The 23,059-nt window shown below is 32.1% G+C and overlaps 1 protein-coding gene and 1 long non-coding RNA gene across 2 annotated transcripts in view; one reads left to right on the top strand and one right to left on the bottom strand.

Moving 5' to 3' along the window:
* The window catches only part of DPYD (dihydropyrimidine dehydrogenase), a 956,758-nt gene that overhangs the window by 74,946 nt on the left and 858,753 nt on the right, over nucleotides 1-23,059 (top strand). The gene's annotated exons all lie outside the window — the stretch shown is intronic.
* Nucleotides 1-23,059, bottom strand: part of LOC141539677 (uncharacterized) — a 45,831-nt gene that overhangs the window by 20,700 nt on the left and 2,072 nt on the right. The window contains exon 2 of the long non-coding RNA XR_012481363.1: nucleotides 22,298-22,420. This is a non-coding gene — a long non-coding RNA (uncharacterized LOC141539677). The remainder of the gene's footprint in view (nucleotides 1-22,297; nucleotides 22,421-23,059) is intronic.

Here is a 23,059-nt window from a genome sequence, read left to right as displayed (position 1 = left end):
AAGTAATCTAGGGTACAGTCGATGAGATGCTTCTTAAATACTCACATATATGCAACTATTTTATTTTTTAAAAAATATAATTAAGCCTAGCTTTGTCCAGGTGTCAGGAATACTAGAATGAAACAGGAAGGCATTTGCATTTGGAACTTAATAGTTTTGTGCTGTGGGCAAGTCACCTAGTACTTTGGCCAAAGATCCTGAGGATCTTTCCCTCCCAGATTCATTCATTTTTTTAGACTAAGTGAAAGAGGACCTTCTTTGCCTCAATTATTACTAGCCTTAATCACTGAATATATGTTGCCTCAGTGAAAAGAAGATCTTGGCTAAAAAGACCAAGGTCTCCCATTTCATCAGGACCATCTTCAGTCATGTTGATCTGTATCTGGCCACTGGACCCAGTTGTCTCTGGAGGGGAAAGTGAGGCAGGTGACCTTGTACAGCACTACCCCACTTAAATCCAATTCACTTACATGTCATGGCATTACCTCTCTGATGTCATGGTCCTCTTCAAGGATGAAGAACAAACAAAAATCTATGTGGGCAAGTCAATTTTTCAGTGCCTTGGACAACTTTTTATTTGTTATTTTAATCTTTGACTTTGGCAAAGAAAGTTCTCAACATAAAGTTTATTTGCAGAGATATAAACACATAATAGGATATTATTTAGATAGCTATATAGTACTAGTTTTATCTTAAAAATGGAATCTGAAAAAGAAAGGGAAAAAGAAAAGAAAGTAAGGGTCTAAAATTAAGTTGAAAAGAAAGGTACTGAGGGAGGTATTTGACACTTTTATAGTATGCCTATGCCATGAAAGCTAAAATGGCTTTTTGAAACAAAATTTTCCAAATAAAAAATTTTAATAATGAGAGGTGTGTATTTATAGGATTATTTTTTTCTGATGATAATAATAAAGTGGGAAGAACCAGAAGAATAATTTATACCAGAATATTTGATGCAAATATTTATATCATATTTATAATTTATACTATATTATATTATGTAAAATAAATTATATCTCTATATACTATATATTTATGCTACATATGTATGCATACACACAACACATATATATGTGTATATATATATATATATATATATACACACATGTATGTATATGAAACAAGACAAAAAACTTTGAAATACATGAGTCTCAGTGAATGCATAGATCAGCCATGATTCCATAGGAGCCATGATAACATATTCTATTAGTTCCTTATAGAGAAGTGATTGATTCAGGTGCAGTTTGAGGCATATATCCTTTGAATAAGGTCAATGGAGAGATTGATTTTGCTTGACTGTGCATATTTATTACACTATTAATAATAATAACATTTATATAAGAGCTTAAAGTTTTTAAAGTGCTCTACAAATATTGCTACAGTTTATCTTCACAACAACCTCATAAGAACTTTGTTTCTTGTTTTTCTTTTTTTGTCCAAAGGAGGCAATGAGAAGATTTTTATTAATAAAAAAATCTAAAATATTTTTAAAACAAAAATGTAGATAGTCCTTGCTAAATACTGTAACAACATTTATGTAAGCCTTTGTATATATGTATGTTTGTGTATGTTTAACATACACATATACTTTGTGTAATTTAGTTAAATTACTTTATATTAGAATAGGGATATATACAATATCTATGTTCACATACACATATTCATATAAGTATTGCTTGGTGTAACTTAAAACTTTCAATTCAGAGGAAAAAAAAAACACCTATCTAAAAATGAGGTTTCCTCTCCTGGCCTTGTAGAAAAGGAGTATTGTCTCCACATATTCAAATGAAAGTACTGCTATAAAGTCAAGTTTTAATTTAATTTTGGCTACTGATACAACAAAAACAACAATAACAACATTTATATGGCGATTTCAACAATATTTATATGGCACTTTAAATTTTATAAAGTCCTTTACAAACATTGCAACAATCCTGGAAAGTAAGAGTGGTTATCTACATTTTATAAATGACATTACTGAAGTAATGGTTAGGTGACTTGTTTAGACTCACATAGCTAGTAAGTTTTTGATATCACATTTGAATTCAGATCTTCTGGATTCCAAATCTAACTTTCTATCCACTGAATAATTGGGTTGCCTTAAGAATCAAAATATTTCTCTTTCTATTATTGTTTGGTTAAATTTTTTTCCTTTTCATGTTTTTTTTTCTTTCCTTCTAGATCTGATTTTTCTTGTGCAGCAAGATAACTGTATAAATATGTATACATATATTGGATTTAACATATACTTTAACATATTTAATATTTATTAAACTACCTGCCATCTAGAGGAGGAGATGGGAAGAAGGAGGGGAAAATTTGGAACAGAAGGCTTTTGAAGGGTCAATGAAACATTACCCATGTATATGTTTTATAAATAAAATGCTATAATAATAATAATAATAAAAGAATCAAAGTGTTTGATATCTCAGAAACTATATAATACAATTCATAAGTGTTATTGTTAAGTAATTCAGTTTTGTCTCACTCTTTCTGACTTCATGGAGTTTTCTTGGCAAAAACGCTGGAATGGTTTTGCCATTCACACATGAAAATATCCAAAGAGAGTGGAAGACTGTTTGACTTTTACTGTGAAGCAGTTTCTCCTGATATCAAGCAAGAATTTTCTTTTGACAGCTTCTACCCATCACTCCTAGTTCTTCCCTTTAGAATAAAAGAGCACAAGCCCTATCCTTCCTTCACATAATAAACTTTCAGTTGATTGGAAGCAAATATTATATTTTTCATGAATCTTCTCCATAGTAATTAAACATATAGAGCCCTTTCAACTGATCCATGCTATGGGTTCAGAAATCTTTCTCATCTTGTTTTGCTAGTCTCCAGTATAATAATAATAATATGTTATATATGATACTTTAAGGTTTGTAAAAATTCTTTTTAATATCGTCCTCACAACAACCCTAAAAGGTAGGCCCTATTATTATCCTAACTTTACAAATAAGAAGATTGAGACAGGTAAAAGTTAATATTTGCCCAAAATCATACAGCTAAATAGTGTCTGAGGTTGGATTTAAATTCAGATCTTTCTCTCTAGGTCAAGCACTTTATTTGCTACTCCATGGACTATGAATCAAAGTATAATGAAACTGGGACCTAACTATTCCTGGAAGCTACACCTACAAATGCATATGCATTTTTTTGGACTCATGTATAAGATTTTTCATTCTTCCCTTTTGAATTTCATTTTATTATATTCATCATCTATACCTGTCAAGGTTATTTTCTATCTGAACTGTCATCTACTGAGTTAGCTGTCTTCCTCCTCTACTTTTGTGTCATCTGCAAATCAAATGAATATGCCTTTATTGAAGTCATTGACTTCAGTGTGAGGCAAGCATAAATGTGTGAACCAGTTCACTGGAGACCTCTTGCTGCACTGATATTTAACAATTGATTGACATTGAACTCTTTGAATTCCTCCTTTCAATCAGTTGTGAAGCCAGCTAATAAAATTATTGTCTAATTTCATATCAGACATAATATGTCTCTACCTCTACAAGAATAACGAGATACTTAATCAAAAGTTTACTAAAATATAAATGAGCTTTATATCTACAACATTCCTGCTTTGTAATAAGTAATCTTGTCATGAAAATACAAGGATTAGTTTGGCATGATGTGTTCTGGATGATACCATTCTGATTATTTGTAATTATTGCTTTCCTGTCTTACTGATCACCTACAATCTCTTTAATCATCTATTCTAGAATTTATCCAAGAAATCAACATCAAAAGTTTATTAGATTATTGTTTGAAAATTTAGTTCTTGGTATCCTTCTCTTTCTCCTCCTTCTTGTCCTTTTTCCGGGCATTTGCCTTTCTTCAATGATTTGTTTAACTTTACTCTTTTTGAATAGTATTTCCCCCCAAAAAAACATTCAAAGTTTTCAACATTCACCTTTTAAATTTTTAAAAATTAAATTTTATTTATTAAAATTTTATTTGTTTTTTGAAATTTTTGAGTTCTAGTTTCTCTCCCTTATCCCCACCCACAATTAAGAAACCACATGTGAAGTCATATAAAACATTTCCATATAAGGCAAGTTGTGAATGAAAACATAGATCTCCCACCCTAATGAAAATACCCCCATCAAGAAAAATTAAGTAGAGAGAGAGAGAGAGAGAGAGAGAGAGAGAGAGAGAGAGAGAGAGAGAGCACGCTTCAATCTGTATTTAGACATGATCAGTTCCTTTTCTGGATATTGATAGGATTTTTCATCATGCGTCCTTCAGAGTAAATGGTCAAAGGATATGAACAGATAATTTTCAGATGAAGAAATTAAAACCATTTTAGTCATGTAAAATGCTCTAAATCATTATTGATCAGAGAAATACAAATTAGGACAACTCTGAAATATCACTACACTAATGTGTAAGATGACAGGAAAAGATAATGATAAATGTTGTAGAGAATATGGGAAAACTGGGACACTATTACATTGTAAGTGGAGTTGTAAACTGTTCTGGAGAACAATTTGGAATTATATTCCTAAAGGGCTATCAAACTGTGTACACTCTGATCCAATAATGTCTCTACTGGGCCTCTATCCTAAAGACATTATAAAAAAGGATTGTAGCTGCTTGTAGTAGCCCTTTTTTTTGTAGTGACAACTGGAAACTGAGTAGATGCCTATCAATTGGAGAATGGCTGAATAAATTATGATATATTAATATTATGGAATATTATTGTTTTATAAAAAAGAATGGTCAGCAGGATGATTTCAGAGAAGCCTGGAAATACTTACAGGAACTGATACTAAGTGAAGAGAGTAGAACCAAGAGAACATTATACACAGCAACAATAAGATTATGCGATAATCAATTCTGATGAACATGAATCACATGAGGTGATTCAAGCCAATTTCAATAGAACTATTATGGAAAGAGCTATCTATATCCAGAAAGAGGACCGTGGGACCTGAATATGGATCACAACATAGTGTTTTTCATTTTTTGTTGTCTTTATTTGCTTTATGCTTTTTTTCTCGTTTTTTTTTTCCTTTTTGATCTGATTTTTCTTGTGCAACATGACAAATGTGGAAATATGTATAGAAGAATTGTACCTGTTCAACATATATTGGATTACTTGCTGTATAGGGAAGGAGGTGACTGAAGGGAGAGAGAAAAATTTGGAACACAAGGTTTTACAAGGGTGAATGTTGAAAACTATCTTTGCATGAAATTTGAAAATGAAAATCTATTATTAAAATATAAGTCCTTCAGAGTAGTCATGGATTATTGTAATACTGAGAATAGCAAAGGCATTTACAGCTAGTCATCCTGGAACTATGCTATTACTTTGTACACTGTACATTTTACTTTGTTCAAGGAAGACTTTCCAAGTTTGTTTCCCCCCCCCCAAGAACATCCTGCTCATCATTTCCCAGAGAACAGTAGTATTCCATCACAAACACTTACCACAGTTTATTGAGCTATTCCCCATTTGATAAGCATTCCCTCAATTTCCATTATTTTTGCCCCAAGAAGAGAGCTGCTATGAATATTTTTGTATATTTAAATCATTTTCCTTTTTTCTGAATATCTTTTTATATTCATACCTAGTAGTGGTATTGTTAGGTCAAAGGATGTGCATGAATTTATAGCCCTTTGGGCACAGATCATATCTTTTGATCATTTTTCAATTGGGACATGGTTCTTTTTTATATATAAATTTGACTCGGTTCCCTCTATGTTTGAGAAATGAGGCCTTATCAGAGAAACTTGCTTCGAAAAAAAAAATTTTTTTACAATTGCTATTGCTATTTCCCCCACTTATTCTCCCTCCTTTCATGCCCTCACTTAATACACCCTCTTTTTATCACCCTCCCCCACTTCCCATGTGCCATTCTTCTCTTAATTTCTTATAGAGTAAAACAGATTTCTCTTATTCAGTGTGTATATAATTCCCTCTTTGAGCCAATTCTGATTAGCATAATTTTGTCATCTAAAAAGATATTTTCCCTCATATTCAACTCACCTCCTTCCTTCCCCTCTCTCTCTCTCTCTCTCTCTCTCTCTCTCTCTCTCTCTATATATATATATATATATATATATGTATATATATATATATATATATGCTCCTAAATGCTATAATAATGAGAAAATTCTAATGATTTACAGTGTCATCCTTCCATGGAGGAAGGTAAACAGATAAATCTTATTAAATACCTTATGATACCACTTTCCTCATTACCTCCTTATGTTTCCCCAGAGTCCTATAGCTGAAAATCAAATAATCATCTATTTCATTGAATGACCATCTTTTCCTCTGAAGAATTATACTCAGTTTTGTTGAGTAGGTGATTTTTGGTTGTAATTCTAGCTCCATTGCTCCCTAGAATATCATCATATTCCAAGCCCTCTGGCTCTTTCATGTAGCAGTTGCTAAATCTTGTATTATCTTGACTGTAACTCTACTATACTTGAATTATTTCTTTTTAGATGCTTGCAATATTTTCTCCTTGTCCTGGGGAGTTCCAGAATTTGAGCATAATATTCCTAGGAGTTTTCATTTTGGGATCTCTTTCAGGAAGTGATTAGTAGCTTCTTTCAGTTTCTATCTTATCCTCTGGTCCTAAAATATCAGGACAGTTTTCCTTGATAATATATTCAAATATGATGTTGAGGCTCTTTTTTTGATCATGACTTTCAGGTAGACCAATAATTTTTAAGTTATCTCTTCTGGATCTATTTTCCAGGTCAATTGTTTTTCCAATGAGATAATTCACATTTTCCCTATTTTTTCATTTTTTGGTTTTGCTTTATTGTATCTTGATTTCTCAGAAAATTATTAGCTTTCATTTGCTCAATTATTTTTTTAAAGAATTATTTTCCCCATTGAATTTTTGTATCTCCTTCCCAATTGGCCAATTTTGCTTTTTAAGGCATTATCTTCATTAGCTTTTTGTATTTCCTTTTGCACCATTCTCAATTGTTTCCCTAATTTTTTTCTCTGTCTCTCTCACTTGATTTTCAAAATCTCTTTTGAGCTCTTCCATGGCCTGAGCCCAATTCTTTTTTTTTTTTTTTTTTTTTTTTTTTTTTTTTTTTTTTTTGGAGGCTTTGGATGAAGGAGCTTTGATTTTTATCATCTTCTGAGTGTGTGTTTTGATCTTTTTTGTCACCATAATAACTTTCAATGGTCAGAAACTTTTTTTGTTGTCTACTCATTTTTCTAGTCTGTTAATTAGCTGTTAACTCTTTGTTGAAGCAAGGCTCTGTTTCCAAAGTGGAAGTTGCATTGTCCCAAGCTTGAGGAGTTTTGTGCAGCTGTTTTCAGAAATCCTTCTGACTAGTTCTCTTTCCTAACCTGGAGCTGTTAGGAGTGGCCTGCTCCTCTACAGCTGTAAGATCTAGTGTGCTGGCAAAGCACCTGGGGCCATGCTGGTGGGGCCTGCACCAAGACTGCACAGTGGATTCCCACCTATTACAGATCTGCTGACCTTCTAAGTTGTCTTAGGCTGGAAAATGTTATACTCCATCTTTTTTTAGGTGTTCTGATGGTTTAAAATTTGTTTAGAGCCATTATTTAAAGGAATTTGGAATTGTTTAGGGAAGAGGTTGGATGAGTTCCTACCTTTCCTCTGCCATTTTGGCTCAGCCTCAACTCTATTATAATTTTCAATTCTACTCAGAACAGATGTAAACCTTGAGTTCACTAAAGATAACTAGGAATTAACTGACAATTCCTGTTTTGGATATTGACTGCCTCTTAATCATTTCTGTGCTGTTTCTTTCATTTTAATGGATATTCTCCTTGGAAAAAATAGAAACAAAGTAAGATTCAAATGGCTCTGCCTTCTTTCTCTTTTCAGTTGTCATCATATTGTTTGGTGATCTTATTAGCTCCCAAGGATTTAATCAATTATTATGTATATACATGTGGTTTTTAATTCAGTGGTGCTTTTTTTTTAAACAGTCTTAACCTTTTTCCTGATCTCTATTCTTACATCTTCAACTGCCTCTTGGATATATTGAACTGGATATCCAGTTGGCATCAACATATCCCAAACTGAACTGATTTTTCCTACCTAACTGATCATTCTACCATTTCTTCTGTGACTCTCAAATGCAGTACTATCCCTCTAGTCTCCAAGACTTACAACCCAGATATCATCCTGAACTTCATTCCCTTTTATGTACCCTTCCCCAATTGCTGACTCCTTTTGATGTTACCTTTATAATGTCTCTTTACTATGTATGTCCCTTTCTCTGTTTTGACACGCTTATTAGTATGATACAGGCTCTCTCATCACCTTGGTAACTGATTGCATCTAGGGAGTGACAGAGAGGGTGGAGTCTATGAAATATCAAGTTTGAGATCTCCACTTAGCAGAGCTATGAAATAAGAGATAAAGAGATAGTCTAGGGTTGGAAAATAGGTTTAAGAATCATCTATATAGAGATGATAACTAAATTCATGAAAGCTAATAGTTACCAAGTGAATAGTAGGGAGAAGAGAAGAGAGCCCTGGATAGAGGCTTGGGACTATACCTACTGTTAGTTAGCAAACTTGAAGATTGAAAATGAAAGGTCAGACAAACAAGAAACAAATGAAGAAAGAACAGTGTTACAAAAACCTAGAAAGAAGAAAATATCAAGAGGAGGTATTCAACAATGTCAGGCACTATTAAAAAGGATGAGATCTGAGAAAAGGCTATAAGATTTGGCCATTTAAAAGTCACTGGTAACTTCAGAAAGAACAGTTTCAATCAAATGATAAAGTCAGAAACTAGATTACAGCTTCTGCTATCTATTCTGATTGGAATAGAGAGGGGGAGAGGGGGAGAGGGATAGAAAGAGGGGTAAAGAGAGGGGTAAAGGAAATGAAGATAATGCAGATTGAAGAAAGCCTTTTTAAGTTTAGTCCCAAAATGAGGAGAAATATAAAATGATAGCCACTTGGGATGGGTGAATGAAGTAAGAATTTTTTGAGAAAGGAAATGTTTTTAGGAAATTGGAAACAGCCAATAGACAAGAAGGAACTGAATATATAAAAAAAAAGATATTAGGAATACTAGAGAAGCCAATCTACTTTAAAAAAAAAGGAGAATGGAAAGGGATCACTTGTTCAAGTACAGATGTTGAGCTTGGCAAGGAGGAGGGCCACCTCATTATGTTAGATGAGGATGAAGGAAAAGGTGGGTACCAGACATCAGGATGATATGTGATGAGTTTGAGTGAAGAGGGAGCTCTCTTCAAGTAGTCTCAATTTTCTTACTAATATGTGAAGCAATGTTCTCAGTTGAGAAGATAGGAGGTGGGAAATCTGAGAAAAGATGCAATGAATTGAGAGAGCTTCTGTGGTGAGTGAGACAATAAAATAGTTAATTTTCGAGGTTAAATAAGAATTGCCTTCTTGTAGTTAGGGGCCAGTGGAGGTTATATAACATGTTTGTAATGGACCAAGTCTACTATACAAAGTTCAGTTACCAAGGCATAAATCAAAAATGCTGCATAGGCCTAGGCCAAGAGAACTTATTAAATTTTTATAGAAGATCTCCTTTTAAATTCACTTTAATCTGTTTCTATTTACTGAGCATCTATTATACAACTGTGGAATATATGCAAGACATTATCTTGGGAATACAAAGATGACTAGCACAAAAATCAATGTAAACTATGATAAGAAGAAAATAGTGAGAAGTCTAGACTCTTTAGAAATATGAAGAGAGATTATTTTAACCGGAGGAGACCCAGGAAAAGCTTCAGAAAAAAGTTCATAACTTATGTCATTGAAGGAAAGGAAATATTTCAATCAACTTCAGTGTTTTTCTATACTTTCCCCAAGTTGTTGTTTAATAGCTAATTAATGATCCCTACTTTCCTATGTGACATCCTTGTAGACAGATTTAAAATAGAGATATATCAATTCAGTGGTTAATCTGTATTATCTTACTCTCCAATAAATATATGACTGCAAAATGATATTTAAATATAAAAATAAAAGAAAAAAAAACCCCAAAGGCAAAAACCCAAATAAAACAACAAACAAAATATCTAATCATTTCACAAATGAAGAAGCTGAGACTTAGAGAGGTCAACTAAATTTCCCAATATCAAATAGCTAATAAAAATCTAGTTTAAGAATACAGATTTCTCAGGATGTTATGTCCAATGCTATTTCTACTGCAGAAAAGAATAAGTATGTTGATTAGATATAACATATATGCTATGTACTAAAAGTATATTGGACAGCTCAGTGGAGTAGTGGATATAATTCTGGGCCTGTCTTCAGGGAAAATCCAACCTCAGGCAACTCAATGGTCTTGTGACTCTTAGCAAATCATTAACCCTATCTGCCTCAGTTTCCTCATGTGTAAAATGAGCTAGAGAAAGAAATGACAAATCACTTCAGTATCTTTGCCAAGAAAACCTCCAAATGGGGTCATGACGAGTTGGATATGATTGAAAAGATTGGACAACCACAAAGTAATATATATATATATATATATATATATATATATATATGTGTATATATATATATATATGTATATATTATATGTAAATATATGTCTATATAATATCTTCATTATATGCAACATATACATTCCATGTAACACACACACATAGATATAATCTTCATTTCCCAATCCACTGCACTCTTGAACTTCATTATGCTCTCTGCAGATCCTAATCGTTCTGCAATATCACATCAACCCTACATCTCACATCTCCTCAGCACTCCCTACTACTTATCTTCTATTTTTCTGATTGGGGAGAATGGAGACTGGACATTGGAGAGCTCCCCTAGAGCAGAGCATTGCACCCTCTCCCATGCAGCTTCATCTTGCCACTTATTTCAATGCCCCACTTTGGGTCAGGCTTCCCCTCCCCCCATTCTACTTTTGAGCTTCTTTTCTTCTTCTTCTTCTTCTTCTTCTTCTTCTTCTTCTTCTTCTTCTTCTTCTTCTTCTTCTTCTTCTTCTTCTTCTTCTTCTTCTTCTTCTTCTTCTTCTTCTTCTTCTTCTTCTTCTTCTTCTTCTCTTCTTCTTCTTCTTCTTCTTTCTTCTTCTTCTTCTTCTTTCTTCTTCTTCTTCTTCTTCTTCTTCTTCTTCTTCTTCTTCTTCTTTCTTCTTTTTCTTCTTCTTCTTCTTCTTCTTCTTTCTTCTTCTTCTTCTTCTTCCTTCTTCTTCTTCTTCTTCTTCTTCTTCTTCTTCTTCTTCTTCTTCTTTCTTCTTCTTCTTCTTCTTCCTTCTTCTTCTTCTTCTTCTTCTTCTTTCTTCTTCTTCTTCTTCTTCCTTCTTCTTCTTCTTCTTCTTCTTTCTTCTTCTTCTTTCTTCTTCTTCTTCTTCTTCTTCTTCTTCTTCTTCTTCTTCTTCTTCTTCTTCTTCTTCTTCTTCTTCTTTTTCTCTTTCTATGAGATTGTGAGCTTCTTAAGAATGGAGATTGTCTTTTGTCTTTCTTTATATCCTCAATGAGGATATTAACTACAGTGTTTGGCACATAATAAGTGTTTATTAAATATTTACTGACTCATTAATAGAAGTAGCTAGGTGATGGATGGAACTCAAGATTTGGAAATCAGAATATTTGAATTCCTATATTGTTTTAGATATCACTAGCCTTGCTATTCTGCTCAAGAAACTTAAATGCAGTCTCTTCTCATCTGTAAAAGGAGGTAATTATAGTGTGTAGGTACACACACACATATACATTCCAGCATTGTTGTGATGATAAAATGATATATTGGTGAAGCACTTGAAAACTTAATTGTGCTATACACATGCTTATTATTGTTAATAAGTCTTAATATTATTAATTATTTTAATATTTTATGTTATTATATACAATAATTAATTATACTGTATATAATAATTAATATTAATTATTAGTCTTAATTATAGTAGCAGCAGCAGCAAAGAGGAGGAAGAACAACAATAGCTGTCATCTGGGGAAATGCAAAGATAGTTGAATCTGATGTCAGAGGACTTGGTTTGAAATCCTTATTCTACCATTTACTAATTGTTTGACTTAAGGAAAGTTAATTTGAGTATGGAGAGGGTAGGGTAGGCTAAATAATCTCTAAACCTAGCTCTAAGGTTCTTTGATACTATTAGTGTATACAATGACAAAATAGCTATAGAATATGAAATTAAAAGCACTTGTATTTAAGATATTTTATATCAACCTAGTTGAGTGAAGTTTGCTTGATCTGGAATCTGGAGATACCTAGCTGTAAATTCAATAGTTAGATTAATACGAGTTTTCTCACCATGGTTATTTTACTACATTTTCCTGAGCCTCAGTTTCCATCTTTCATAGGGATAATGATTGTAACTACCTCACAAGGTTGTGATTAAGTTCAAATGGGATCAAATTCCATAATAGATATAATACTTTTTACAAGTTTTAAATGACTATAAAATGTCATTTAGTAGAAACATTGGCAGCAAATAATCATTATTAATATGACTATATGCCTTTCTATTGCCCCTTAGGAATAAACCAGTATTACTGGGAGAATATAGCATTGCTTTTACTATGATGGATCTGTGATTTCCTTAACTTGTATATGTCGTTATATTAATGAAGATCATTAGCTTCTCTGTGTATTTTGTTGTAGTGGAATGTGTTGAATTTGAAATCAAATGGCTTTGATTTAGTTGCTGATTCTATCATCTACTATTTTTGGAACTCTAAACCTCAGTTTACTCATCTACTAAATAAAGTGTTTGGATTAAAGATCCTTCCAGATTATAATCTTTAATCCTATATACCTATCAATCCCTTTCCATTAAAGTTCTAATAAGGATTCATCTTATATGCTAAAGTTTTTCCTTTGCATCTATCTTCTCGTATCTTGGGAGTAACAACAGAGAACCCATGTTTTCCATTAGTTTTATCTCTCATTAGCAGAATTTGGAAATGTTTTGAACATGCAAATACATATATACATATTTAATTATATGTGTATATATATATATATATATGTGTATTGCATATATATATATATATATATGTTCTCGATGTGTTTTGCATTATTAATTGAATATTTTAAAAGTGATTGAAGGGGCAAAAGTCTGACTTGTATGGTTACAGTTTGTGATATCATAGAGTAAAATAAATATTATGTAAGGTAGAATATAATAAGGATTAGGAAAAAGATCTAGAAAAATCATGATAGGTTTTTCTGCTTGCATTTTTACTATGTGAATTAAGATATTTGATATAACCTCTTAAATAAATTGTTATTTTTTTCTTTTATCATTTCTGGATCATACGTCAAATGTTTTGGCGATTCAAAAGTACTGTATTCCTTCTCTATAACTATCTACAGTTTGTTAGCATTTGAAATAGTATTCACCTTATGTAGAATATTTCAGTAGAATATTTAGACAATCAATCAACAGCCATTATTAATTGTCTGTTATGTGCTAGGGATACAAAGAGAAGAAAAACATAGTCCCAGTCCTTAAGGCATTCACAGACTGATGGGGAAGACAATGTTGCAAATTATATACAGAAAATAAGAATTAACTACCAGAGGGAAGGTACTAGAATTAAGAGGGATTGACAAAACTTCTTATAGAAAGTGGGCTATTTTTCTTTTTAGTTGTATGTATGTAAAGGAAGCCAAAGAAGCCAGGAGTCAAAACTGAGGAGTAGTATTCTAGCTAAGGGACACAGCCAGAGAAAAATGCCTAGAGCCAATAGATGAAGAGTTTTGTTGATGGAGTAGTAAGGAGACCTGTGTCACTGATCAAGGAGTATAAGATAGAGGGGAATTGTAAAGTATAAGAATAGCAGAGCTTTGTTCCCATTCTTGTGTGGATTTCAATGTATTTTGGTGGCATACCGCTCATAATTTATATATTTTGATCTTTTAAAAAACCTGTGTCCTTATATAATAGGGAAGAGATGGGATATAATTTGATGTCTAAAACATTCTTCTTGAGCATCTGGGAAAACTTATGGTATCACAAGAGAATTTATATCACTTTTGTTTTGTTTTGTTTTGTTTTTTTTTGTCTTTCATAGGATGTGTGTACATGATGTATGTGGGAGGTGTAGATATGTGTATATGTACATATACATACATACATATCCACATATGTTCAAATTTGAGAACTAATATTCTTATAGCAACACAAGATTCGTTCAGTGGGATAGCAGTGTCGTACTTCCATTTATACTTTTTAGCAAGCAATCATATAATGACCATATGCTATCAAAACTTTTATTTTTTACTTGCACTTGTGAGTATTCAGAGCTACTGGAAAATTTACATATATTTATTTTTTTATTAATGCAAGATATTTGGATGGCCCAATAAACAAAGCTTGAATTTATAGGTCATTGTGTTTTTCTACATCTCCATACATACATACATAACTATTTCATCAGGAAAAAAATTTCATTATTGTTGCTAAAAGTTGTTAATCCAACTAGCAGAGAACAAAGGGATTTCCTCTACTATTCAAAATGTTGAAAGTGATTCAAGTTACTAAAATATGAATTTATTGTCTTAAAAATTCTGTACATCTTACAGATAAACCAAAAGATGTCAAAAATTGAACCAAAGCAAATGTTCATTTGAAGCTGATCATAATAAAGAAAAGGCCATCTTATCTCTATGTCTACCTTTACTACCTAGATCTATAATAACTTCAAGTATCATGATACATTAGAATCTCTCATGAACAGCCTATGCTATAGAATACTAATATAGGATGCTACAATGACAGATTCTCTTTCACAGGTAGAAAATGTGCTGCAAAATGATAATTGCCCAACAAGGGACAGTAGCTCCAACTCTTGATTTCCTGAGGCTAAGGTTACAAGAGAGCTTTAATTATTTACTTCAGTGTGATCCCAAATCCCTCCCTGTCCATGTGACACACAAATTAAACTCATTTGTAATTGTCAACCATGTCACTTGTATGTTGCCATTCTCTTGTGTTTCAGTTGGATAGTGCTTAAACAATGATGCTAAATTTGAGTTATCCTATTTGCTAATTAGAATGTTAGAGTACTGTATAGCTGCTTGGTTCATGATTTGTCTTCATTGCTGAGAATCTAGCCCTCGAAGTTTAATTCTGCTTTCTCAAAAAGTCACTTTAGCTTTGTCAGCAAAAATGAATCAACTTTCCATTTTTCAATTAAAATCTGTTGCACCTCCCAAATACCTCTATTTGTGTTGTTAAAATCATACACAAATTGTACTCTATGACTTCAGTTTTTTTTTAATTTGGAATCAAATGCATAGCAGTAGATCAACAGGAGCTGATTTTTTTGTTGTTCTCATCAGACAAATATTCTGAGAGAGACATGAGCAAGAGTAACTGGTAAGGCAGTTTACATTTGTTGCTATGTATTTATAATTAGTATAAAAGTAGTAATAAAGAATGAAAAGAAGACTAAGTTTAGAGTTTGAGACACTAAGAAATGGGAGGGGGCATTAACTAAAATCTAAATCCCCTAAGGGCAATAACCTTTGAGTTTTCTTAAATATTTAGCACAATATTTTGCATATAGTAGATGGTAAATAAATATTTGTTGATTTGAATTAGGGACAATACTTGTTAACATTAGGGTACCCATAAACTTTTAGACAAATTTTCAGGGATACAAACTTCTGCCTACTTTCTTTAAAGGTCTAATTTGTATAATGATATAATAGATTCTCCTGCCCCTCTCTTTTTCTTTTTTTGCCTCTCACACCTCTCCTGTGTTTGTTGTTAATCTCTAGTTTATAATCAGATTTATTTCGTTCTCAAGATTAATCTATAAATAGACATTTAGGACTTTCTTATTATGATACACTATGTTACAACACCCACTGTGAAGCACAACCCCAACAAGGTGAATAAAAAATGTCCCTTCTCTCATGTAAACATGTCAAACATACAACATTTTAAGAAAAAAATGATTTTGAAAGGAAGACACTGTTGTTAAAAAAAAACAAAAACTTATCAAACTATCCAAAGAAGTTTTAATGGTATCAACATAGCTAAAATGGAAATATTTTTTAATTTTATAGACTGTTTAAATATTCAAAAATCATAAATTTTCTGTCATAGTCTGGGATTATATCACTGTAACTATACTATGGGATTTTTGTGGCTTATTGTAGGTCAATAACTAGTCTATAATATAACAGATGTGTGTAAAAATATGTCTATAAAACAAAATATGTATATTTAAATATATTAATAAAACATATTACTGTATTTACAAATAAGAAATATTATTACATCTAGGAAAATAAGATGCTCTGGACAAAAGAAATCAGCTAAATTGTCTTCACAATCTAACAGTATATTTTACCTTCGCAAAACATTTATTTGGTGTTCATTGCAAATAAATATCTGAGTTTAGCTGTTTTCCGAATAGGCATACAATGGCAGCTGTCTCTCTAATCGCTACCCTATTCAAACGCTAATGGATGGAACATACGTAGAATGCTAGTAGTATGAATAGGTATACAATGGTAGCAGTCTTTTTAATCACAGCACTATTCACACACTAATCGGTGTGATGATTAAGGGACATTAGAGAGAGCACTTTGACATCTGATTCTTTGAACTGATGTCTGTTCAGACTGCACTCTATAGTGCTCATCATGGCCAGACTGATTTCCTTAAATAAAATGCCATGATTCCCAATGTAGAAAATATTACATTAGAATTTATTGAAATGATTAGGTTTTTAGTTTTTTTTTTTTTTTCTCTCTCTCTCTCTGACTAGGGATTCAGTGTCTACTGTATTCTAAAAGAACTGTGCACATTAATAATGCATGGATTACCTTGAATATCAGTAAATGTTGAAAAATAAGATATAAAAAAAAAGGCTTTGCCATAGTCAGGCTATACTAATAACGGAATAGGAACAGAGGCTTGAAAATGTGCTATCATGATCCTCCAATATTGAAATGCATCTATGAATTTTTAAACATTTAGATTTTCAGATAGTGGAATCAAGATGAACACATTCCAAGTGTAATTTGTTTACTGCTTCCTCCTTCCCTCCTCCTCCCCCAAACTCAAAGTATTTCCAGCATTACTTATCTTTAGTTGAGTTAGGAAATGAAATTATTCTCCAGCACTTAGCTCTGATCCTTTTTTAGTATTAATAAAGTAGGGCTTTGATAGACAGAATAAAATGTATTCTAGGATGAGGTTGCAAAGGTGACATAATTACAATATCAAAAACATAAAGCATATTATATAATATTCTCATTTGGGGAAAGGGTTAGTAGGATAACTAACACACAGATAAGGGAGATACAATAGTATAACAGAAAGACCATTTGATTTTACTTCAGAAGACCAGAGTATGTATTCTGGTTCTGACAATGATTACCTCTATATTCTTAAGCAAATCACTCTTTTGAGCCTTGGTTTCTTTTGCTGTCAATTGGGTCATTAATATCTGTGTGTTCTTCTTTGGAAAATTTATATAAATACAAGTAATTGTTATTCCAATTGTTAAAGCTTTTTAATCTAAAGAATATAGGAAGGTGAATTTTCAAAGGCAGCTTGAGGCTATTTTTGTTGTATTTATTTTGAATGACAGGCCAAAGAATTTGTCATTTATCCTTTGGGGATTCTTAACTGGTTAAAGAATCTATTAATTTCATTAATGTTAAAATATTTTGATCATTGTATTTCAACATAATTGGTTTCTTAGTAATCATATATATTTCATTCATTTAAAATATTATTTTGAGAATAGTGATTTTGCTTTGCTGTTTGCTTTATTGCCAGAGTTTCATGTTGCAAAAAAGGCAAGAGTACCATTATAGATGTTCAATGTTAATAATGAAGATCTTTTATAAACATGTTGCTTTAGGAAAATAAATTAAGCCAGACAAATTAGAAGCAGGGTGTGCTGGCAAATGTTTAACAAGCAGCATTCTGAGAGATAGGGGATAATGTATATAGGACATACTTTTAAGTTGAATCTTCATTATTAATATTGATCTCCATCACTTTCTTAACTCTAGAAAATCACCAAAAAGTCAATCATTTTATTTGTAGCATTTGATGATGTCCATTGTGTAAATATTCACAAAGAAAATTAAATACTTGGCTCTGGCAGCACATACTCTGAAAGCCAGAGGAGACTACGTTGGGAGGCAGAAATATCAGTTGAGAGATTTTTATTGAAGTCTAGGGGATAAAATCCTGAATTGGGATAATGTCATAGGAACAAAAAGGGCAAGAAGAAATAATGGATTCTAAAGATGTTTTAAAGAAATTATGTTAAAGTTTGGTGCTTAATTTACTATAAGGACATGTAGTAAAGAGAAGAATAACCATATGATACTAAGTTTTCAAGCCTGGTTAACTTAAATAAAGTTAATAATATTGACAGGAAAAATAGGTTCAGAGTATGTATGAAGTGGGGGAAAAATAATGAATTTCATTTTAGACATGTTGAATTTGAACTGATAGCACCAGAAATGTCTAGAGGGTAGGAATAAGCATGAAAATTGAGCTTAAAGAAAGAACAGAAATAGAAATATACATTTTAGAGTCATTTACAAAGAGGTAATAGTTGAAATTATTGAAACAGATATCTATTAATGGTGAAAAAAAGTAAAGAATAACAGAAGATTGTAGACTGAATTTAGAAATTTACCCATGTAAACAGTTAGGAAGAGGATACTCTGGAGATGCAATTTATAAATCTCAAGTCCCTGATTTTTAAGATTTTTGTCATGGAACCTTTGGCATTCTGGTAAAATAAATGGATTCTTTTTCAGAATAATTTATTAAAATACACAAAATAAAATACAATTATAAAATTATAAAACCATTTATTTGGAATAAAGATTTTTTTCCCATCAAAGTTCATAGACCCCCTAAAACCTATCCATGGAAATCTACCCTTATTCAGCATATTCCAGGTCAAGAACTTCTACAATGAATAAGGAAGCAACACATAAATTAGATTGAAGCCTTGTTATTATTAAATAGCAAAAGAATCTTATGGATACTCAATAGAATATTTTCTAACATATAGATCCTAATCATATTGTATCCTGCAGGTTTTTCAAACTTTTAGAGTTTGATGAGCTATCTCTCTCTATATTTTTTGAAATGTCCCTAACTGCTGTCTTTCAGAACTCATGGAGACTAAATTAAATGCAGTAAGACTAAATTGGGGCCAATATATGACCTGCAAAATACTATTTTTAATATGAACTTAAAAATATAAAACTCTTCCATCTTGACAGAGGTAAATATGAAAAGGGTAACAGATTACTTTTTAATTTAATGTTCCCTAATGCAGCAGCTTCTGATCAGCCTTCATTGTGACTAGTAAAAACCACACTTTAAGTGTCTACTCTATTATTACCAAATGGTGAATGTGAAATCTAATGAAACTACATAGGTATCTGTGTGCAATATAATTAATGTTCTCAAACATTATGAAAAATTAAATGAGCAAAAATGTCACCCATGAGGCACATTTTGTATCAGTTCTTTAATTGTACAGTAATCTTGGCCTTGCTGTGTTTGTATAATATACCTGATTTTTCTTAAATGAAAAACTTGAAAGGTTTGTATGGGGTAAGGCAACGTTATATATTTCTGTAGGGGAAAAAAGAAGCAGAGAACAGTTGGGAGCAGAACATGGATTACTTTACAATTTAAACCTGCTCCATATATTTATGGAGATTGTTATTATGAGCTTTGAGAATCATAATGCATAATGTTACTTATTGACACTGTTGGGAGGGGAGCATTTTTTCTTCTTTTGTGTACTCAAATGGAGAGTAATAATACAAATGAATTGAAAACATTGAGTAAACCTACTTGCTGAACCACATGAAATGTGGTGGGGTTTTTTTCCCCCACCACAGGTACTCTCTAACCATTGCATGGTGAGTTTGGATTAATTTTTTGTGGAAATATTTCTGCTGGATATGTATCATTGAAGATTTTCTTGTTGCATAGTCTAAAAGACTTGATACCTACATTTAAGAATGAGAACTGGCTCAGAATTCGCATTGTGATTTCATTGGTATGGAGAATTTTCAAATGAGAAAATTCTTTACCAACATAGTCTAGAACTTTTCTTGTAAGTTAGAGTTGTTAGGAGGACTGAGAAGTTAAATGACATTTTAAGGTCCCACAAGCAGTCAGCCTATGTCAGAGATAGGATGGGAACTCAAGTTTTCCTAGCTTCAAGGCCAGTCAAGTGTACTATATTTTCTCTACATTTTAAAAGCTATAAAATCCAAATGTATTCTATAGATTCTTATACAACTCTCTAAGAACTCATGAAATTATATAATAACAGTTGAGAATTATTCTAGATAATTGTCTTACTCTTCTCTCTCCATCCCCTGCCATTCCTACAGGTCATCTTATTTCCCCTTATTACCTACATGGTACCATCTATTTATTAGTGTCCTGACAACAATTTGATTTGGCCAGTGTCACCACAGGTACCAGTTACATAGTTCTCAAAATAAAAAAGTGGGGAGATTGATTTTTTAAATACTAAATATTATGAACATCATTATTCCAAATGGGAAGGGAGGAGCTATTTTGAAATCATTAATTCTTGAAATTCAGCATTTTCTGGTAAGAAACCCTTTTGTTTTGAGCTGATGATGATTTTCTAGCAAAAAGTCAAGAAATAAAAAACATCACTTTAGTGAAGTTTTATGGGGGGAGTCTTTGATTTTACTTGCACTTATATGCAGAATATTTTCTCTTTATATAAGAAGATATTAACGTGATATTATTTTGTCAAAAAGTACAAAGTAATTTTTCTAAAACATATAGATTCACAAGAATCAATAATTTCAAACCTCATTCTCATTTGCTAACTGGTATAATGCTATTTATGACATTTAAAAAAAAAAAACCTGATTAATCCCCATCTTTTGTTTTTATTTTCTGTTTGGGGAAATCATGTGACAAGTATCTTAGGAACCATGGCCAAATTGAGCCACAGTTGGGACTCTCTCTGAATTGGAGATGCTGGTTATGCTGTGATGAGAAATGTCATGTTACTTTGCTCCAAGGTGTTTACAATCCAATGTGACATGTTTGCAGATTAGTATGATACAGAGTAGAACATAATAGGGACAAAAAAGATATTCAGAATACTTCAGGAAAATTAAAGGAGGAAGTAAACATTTTGGAGGAATGGGCTGGCGTAGGAAATACACTTTTTATATAATCATGTTCTTCTAGATTTGTTTTTATCTATATAGTGATAGGAATGGGACCTAGGATTCTATTGGTATTGGCAACTGGAATAGAAAGAATTTTCCCCGCCTTTTTTTTTTCCTTTAAAAAAAGTAGCTTTTTATTGTCAAAATATAAGCAAAGATAGTTTTCAATATTCACCTTTGCAAAACCTTGTGTTCCAATTTTTTCTCCCTTTCTTCCACCCCCTCCTCTAGACAGCAATTAATCCAATATAGGTTAAACATGTACAATAGAAAGAATTCCACTTTATCAATTTAAATCAGCATCTTTTGTCAAAAGTACAGTTTTAGAAAGGGCCTTGGGTTACTGAGGAGTTAATTGCCTTGCCCAGAATAAAATACTCAGGATGTATCAGAGGGAGAACATAAACTTAGGTTTTCCCAGTTTTAAGATAGATTTTCTCTGGGCAGCTAGTTGGTATAGTGGATAGAGCACCAGACCTGAGTTCAAATGTGGCCTCAGATACTTAACACTTCCTGAAGGTGTGAGCCTGGGCAAGTCACTTAACCCCCAATTGCCTCAGCAATAAAAAATAAAAATAAAAAAAGATAAACTTTTTTAGCCATTCTTCCTCACTAATTTTTAGAAACCCTTATTCTTAGAAACCATAATTCGTGGAGAAATTTCATAATTCTTAGACATTTTAGTTTTTCTTATTTTTTGAGAAAAGAACAAGTAAAAAAAAGTCAGAATTTATGTAATACTTGAAATATGCAAAGCATTTTACATATATGATCTCATTTTATCCTCACAACTACTTAGGGAAATAGGTGTTCTCATCATTCCCATTTTTCAGGTGAGAAAATTGAGGCAAACAAGGTTGAATGACTTGTCTGTGGTCACATAGCTAGATTTGTCTAAAAGCTAGATTTGAATGTTGATCTTTCTGATTATAGGTCCAATACACTATCCACTGGATAAACTAGCTGCTCCATTTTTCAAATAACTAATGGTATAAACATGAAGTTTCCTTCCATATTGTCTTTGTGCCTTTAGCCTCTTTTAATTCTTAATTCTAAATTTTATCTTCCAACATATTTTTAATTGCTCATATGCCAATCCTTGTACTGAAATTAGTGTCAATGTATATTTTAACTTACTTTGGAGAAGCTTGTCAAGATTCTTCTTAAAATGTTTTTACTTTCTCATCCTCTGCAACAGATGTTGACTCACAGACTGCAGTCTCTTTCATTGTGATCTTTTGGAAAATGTTTATGACGAGCCTTTTAGGTGAAATCACAAAATGGTCCATTTAAAGTCATTTCTTTTTTGCCCTTACTGATGAAGTGAAATCAACTCTACCCAGTGCAAGGGATATGCTGTTTCTTCAAACATGCTACCAATTAGTTTACACTTTATTATTTTGTTTCTAATTTTTGCCCTCTTTTAAATTAGAAATTTTTTATCACTATTATGATATTTAAATGTTATAGTGATAAAAAATTTCATAAAAGCCTCATCAAGAAGCAAGAGACTTGAAATTTGCATTTTGGAAAGATTTCTTTCTTCTTCTTCTTTTTTTTTTTTTCCCCTGAGGCAATTGGGGTTAAGTAACTTGGTCAGGCTCACACAGCTAGGAGTGAGTGTCTGAGTCCAAATTTGAACTCAGGTCCTCCTGACTTTAGGGCTGGTACTCTATCCACTATACCACCTAGCTGCTCCCCCAATTTCTTAGTTTTAAAGTTTTTTTTATTTTCAAAACACAAGCATAGACAGTCTTCAAATTCACCATTGCAAAATTTTGAGCTCCAAATTTTTTTTTCTCCCTCTTTGCCGCCATCCCTTCCCCTAGATGGCAAACGATCCAAAATAAGGCACTTTCCTTTTGCAAAATATTTTCACAAAATAGGCAAATGTGATGA

The sequence above is a fragment of the Sminthopsis crassicaudata genome, chromosome 4 (assembly GCF_048593235.1).
Source record: "Sminthopsis crassicaudata isolate SCR6 chromosome 4, ASM4859323v1, whole genome shotgun sequence".
Classification (NCBI taxonomy): domain Eukaryota; kingdom Metazoa; phylum Chordata; class Mammalia; order Dasyuromorphia; family Dasyuridae; genus Sminthopsis; species Sminthopsis crassicaudata.
Note: the sequence above shows the minus strand (reverse complement) of the source record. Positions and strands in the feature narration are given on the sequence as shown.